Source organism: Dromaius novaehollandiae, chromosome 2 (assembly GCF_036370855.1).
Source record: "Dromaius novaehollandiae isolate bDroNov1 chromosome 2, bDroNov1.hap1, whole genome shotgun sequence".
NCBI lineage: Eukaryota > Metazoa > Chordata > Aves > Casuariiformes > Dromaiidae > Dromaius > Dromaius novaehollandiae.
The window spans coordinates 70,990,374-70,995,560 of NC_088099.1; positions in this window are offsets into that span (position 1 = coordinate 70,990,374).

Below are 5,187 nucleotides of genomic sequence, written 5' to 3' on the forward strand. Positions count from 1 at the left end.
AAATGCTGGAGTTATACAGCTAGCATTTAAAATCTGGCAAATGCAATACTTTAATTGAAGAGCGTAGTTGAACATTATTTCTGAAATTAGAGGAGTTCCATAAATAATCAGACATGTATTTTATTTATTTTTATTTATCTTTTTTAATTTCCCTTTTTTTCTATTGAAAATTATTTGTAGAAAGTGCCAGAAATACTTTTCCTCTACTTCAGCCCTAGGACAGTACTAAAATAATCATGTAAAAATGTCAGCTGGCAAATTTCTGAAGAAGCACTTTCAGTAGATGGTCATCACTGGGTCCTTGATTCAAAAAGAAGAAACAGAAGGATATATATGTTCAGGGTGAAATTTTTATCTTTATAGGGTCTGCAACTGCTGGTCAGAATTAAGGATGCTTTCTGAAATTGCCTCAGTCTCCAGTTGCTTTTTCCATTCCGAAGGCATTTTCCAGTGAGTGAATGCAGAATATTTGAACTAAAAAAACAAAACAAAACCCCACCACCCATTTTCCGAAGAAAAATCCCTTTAGTTGTTCCCAGGAAAAAACTCCAATTTCTTCCATTTGTCAAAGGTATAAAGAACATTCTGAGGTTTTCGACACCATTTTTCTTCTCCGAGAAGGCAGAGAAGAGGAATCACCATGCCCCTCATCAGATAGTGGCCATCATTTGCCTTCCTTATTTCTAGAAGTGCCTAGAACCAGGGTGATTCTGATGAAAACTCATGAAATATATTGAAAAGCTGTGGAATAGAATTCAAAGTGTTTCCTTAACCTTCTGATATGGGTTTTCTTCTGCTTCTTTGTTTTTCAATGATGTTCTCAGTTTTTTTCTGACTTGGAAAACTCTGCTGATCACTAATCTCCTTTCCTCACAGAAAACCTTGAGTTTCATGATATTGTAAAACAAACATGCAAAACCTGATTTAGTAGGAAGAATTTCCATTGAAAGTAGTTTAAACCTATGTATTACAAATGTTTACAAGATGGTCAGAAGAGAAGAAGTTATATTACAGATCATACCATAAGCCTTTCTTCAAAAAGTTAAGAAGGTTCTTCAACTGGTTCCTTGGTGTTTCAAGACAATTTCCCTTTTTACTTCAGATCATCTTAAAAAAAATAATATTGCTCTTAAAATCTTTTATGTGTAATCATTTTATTTTATAAAGTTGGTTCTTATTCAAAATATCTTTCTGGACATGAAAATTCAGTTAATACTAAAGAATAAGCACCAACACACCACCTGTTAAACATTTTTATTACCCATCGTTCTTAAAACTCATCAGCTATAGAAATGAAGAAAATTGTTAGGACATTATTAATGACAGTTTGGTATAGTAGAAGATTATAAACTCTCAAGCAAAGGATAGATTACCCTTACAAGTGAAAAGCTAAATAAAAGACAGACAGCAATACTTCCATTTATAAAGATGTGACCTGTTTATTATTTTTAAAAATTTTACTTCTTTTCTAACAAATTTTCCACTGATAATTAATTAGCTTTCTGTGGATCGTTGTAAGATATAAAACCTTCTTACCCTCTTGTATGATTACTAATGTAATGGATTCATTTTTTTTCCCTCAGTCTAGTTTTCATTTACCTACTCTACATATTCAGCTCTTAACTAAAAGGACTAATGTAACCCCTAGAGGTATAAAGAAGAAAATGTGAAATGTAAGTTGAAAGGTTGTATTATCTCTGCATGTAGCACCAGTGGTTCTACCTTTGGAAAACTGTCCCCACTTCTGTGTCCAGAGTCCAAAGTAGCTGTTGATAACATTGCAAATGTTCACAGAGAAGCCCCAAGCACAACCTAAAAACATCTTACTCTGTCAAAAAGATTTTCAGAAGTTGTCAGGTTGACATGTCCATGGGTATTTTAAGGAAAATATTGGTAATGGGTTCTTCAGTTAGCTCACAGAGGTGTAATATGATTTAATGAATGGAAATTGAAGCTGGAACATATCAAACACAAGATGAGTTGTATCCATTGAGGTGGGGATTAATTTCTTGGACAACTCTTCAAATCCTGCTGTGGAGAGAATCCACTTACAAAGACAAGCTCTTGGTTTTTGGTTTGCTTTTTGGTTTGTTTTTTATCCGAAATCCATCTCATGGTTCAAATAGTTATTGAATTCCATACAGTCCTACAGCTTGTCTTACCCAGGCAGACTGCGCAATCACAGCTATTGCTTTCAGAATCTTTCCTTGTACTTTAGTCCCTCCAAAGTGATGCTTATTTTTGTTGCTCTTCTGTGGTCTCACTCTAGTTTGTCAATGAGATGTCCTCAACATGATATTCCACTTGTATGGATTTCTCCACTCTGAGGTCTGTCAGCATCTGTGTAGGCAGATCAAGATCACTGTGAACATTTTTGCTGCCGGTTCATATTTCACTGAGGAACTTTCAACAACACTGTAGTCTGCATTTCCTTTTGCTACCAGCTATGTGTTTTGCTTTGCACTTTTGCAAGTGAGCTTCATTAATTTTCATTTGTAGTCATCTACCTATAACTTAACATCTGAAAACATCTATAGCTATTGTCTTTTTTTCACTGGAGGTCACAACTTCTCCCACCATAGGGTTGGAGACAGTGCTAGCAGAACGTGCTACAGAAAGCTCTAGACCTTGCCATACTGCCCAGGTATCAGACTTTGTGCTTCTACAGTGCAAAAATGACAGTCTGTGATACCAATCCTTGCACTGGAAACCCCAGAGAAGTCAAGTGAAGGTCATGGCACAGCCCTTCGTGGACTATCTGCTGGAGGGTCAGAGATCCTGCACTGTGCCACCTTGGAGAGTCTGACATTTAAAAGTATGCATCAGGCACTTTGCACACTTTGCACTGTTGTTCAACAGCAGCTTAAAGGTGCAATAACTTTCACTAACAAATGTTGTCATCCCATCCAGAAGGCACAAAATGTAGGGCATACATCCCGCAAGTAAACGGAGATCATTCCCATGACCTGCCTAAGTGCTATGTGAACTTACCAGCTGAGGTCTGGATGCAATGCTGTCACAGAGGACTTATTAGCTTAGTACAGGATTGCTCAAACCTGGTTAGAATTCAAGTGGACCCATGCTTGGTTTTGTATACACACTAGCTTTTTAATTGTTTGAAAAGTATATATCTCTCTTCTGATGTGAATACTTGCATTTTAGGGATTAAAGAAGACCTGCTAACTACATTAGAGAGCCTAGGGAATGGATATCAGATGACAAACTGGCCAGCCCTCAGGAGCAGCTCTGGAGACAGACTGTAATATGTCATTAAGGGGGGAATGATTTTGTTCTGTCAGTTGTGGCTCCAGCCAATGCTCCTCCTTAAGGAACCTCTCTAGCATCAGTCAGTAAGGAAAGTTTGCAGTTCCACTTCCCACACTCTCCTTCTGTGGTAGGAAGGCATATATTTGCAGGGTTGTAACTCCAAAAGTGTACCAGGACATGAAGCAATCCAAAAAACATCCAAAGCGATGACATATTATATAAAAGTATCTCTGTTTTTCCAGAATATATGGTGGGAAATAGTCCAAAATGTAACCATGAGACTTTGAAATTAATTGGAGCCTTCCATTCTGTAATTTTTTTGTTCTGTCATCTAAATCAGGAGTCCATTCCTAACGCCTCATAAAAGCAACTTTAGGACACTAAGCCTCAGTCTGGGGCGGCTGACTCTCACCTGCACGAAGACTGTTCTCGCGTGCCACCTATCTTGCCTACACCATTAATGAGTCCAGGAAAGTGGTGTGGCATGCAGAAACTCTAGCCCTCACTTCAAAGTAAGAAATAAAACTCCTAAAGGCAGGCCTCTACCTGGAGCTCAGGTATAGCAGTGCAGAGAACTGAAGACATGACTTGCTTTAGTTCAGACAAAATTTCTCCACACGTACCATGAAATGTATTTTTAATTTATAAAAGATAAGAGCTTAAAAAAAAAAAAAGATTTTGTAGAGTGACTCTTTAATAATGTTTGGAACAAAGCAGTCATTTCTCTGATATATTAAAAAATTGAAATGACAGCAGGCAAAAGGTCTGAGCAGGGGATTAAAGAGAAACTCTCATTCTGCTGTTTGCTTTAACAATCTAAAATAAAAAGTTGTATTCACATACATAACCTCCAGCTTTTCAACTCACCTGGAGAGCTCCCCTACCCACAATGCACTAAGTGGATGATTAAAAAGAAATGGGGGCTTAACTGAGGGGTAAGCATGGGGTCTCTGGAGCTTTGCAAAGCACTGAACCATGCAGCTACAGCTGTCCTCCAAACAAGCCCAACATTCTTTATTTATTTGTTATGAAATATTTATGGATGTTATGAAAGGTTTAAAATAATGTGTCTGTCTCTCTCTCTCTCCTCTCTTATTTTTGCCCTGGCACAGTGTTTTCTAATGCATAAATAATTCTGGCCTGTGGACAGTGGGACAGCACATTAGGTGGGATGTATCCGCTGTATCACATTCTTTCTGCCTGAGAGAAAATATCATTCCTAGTAATTTTCTACACTTATACAATCTGCGTTGACAGTAAATAATTGATGTATGAATTTAGGACTAAACTCCAACACAATATGACTTTATGTCAAGGGTTACTCCCAGCAGATTTTGAGCTAAATCATCTTGCAAAATGGGTTCTTTCAGTGGAAAAAGGAAAAAAAAAGCTTTTTGAAATTATTTTAATGGAAAGATGGGACCTCTGCGTAGTGCTTCTTTTGATGAGGTCTTGCTTTGCATGGCTGGTAATAAAACCAAGCAATCTACCCATTATGAGATTGGAAATGTTTCATTTGTGATCACAAATGGATTTTTTTAGAGTGACACAAGCTGTTTTTTCTTTCTTTCATTCTTTCCCTTCTTCCCTTCCCTTCCCTTCCCTTCCCTTCCCTTCCCTTCCCTTCCCTTCCCTTCCCTTCCCTTCCCTTCCCTTCCCTTCCCTTTCCTTCCCTTCCCTTCCCTTCCCTTCCCTTCCCTTCCCTTCCCTTCCCTTCTCTCTCTTCTCTTCTCTTCTCTTCTCTTCTCTTCTCTTCTCTTCTCTTCTCTTCTCTTCTCTTCTCTTCTCTTCTCTTCTCTTCTCTTCTCTTCTCTTCTCTTCTCTTCTCTTCTCTTCTCTTCTCTTCTCCTCTCTTCTCTTCTCTTCTCTTTCTCTTTCTCTTTCTCTTTTTCTTTCTCTTTCTCTTTCTCTTTCTCTTTC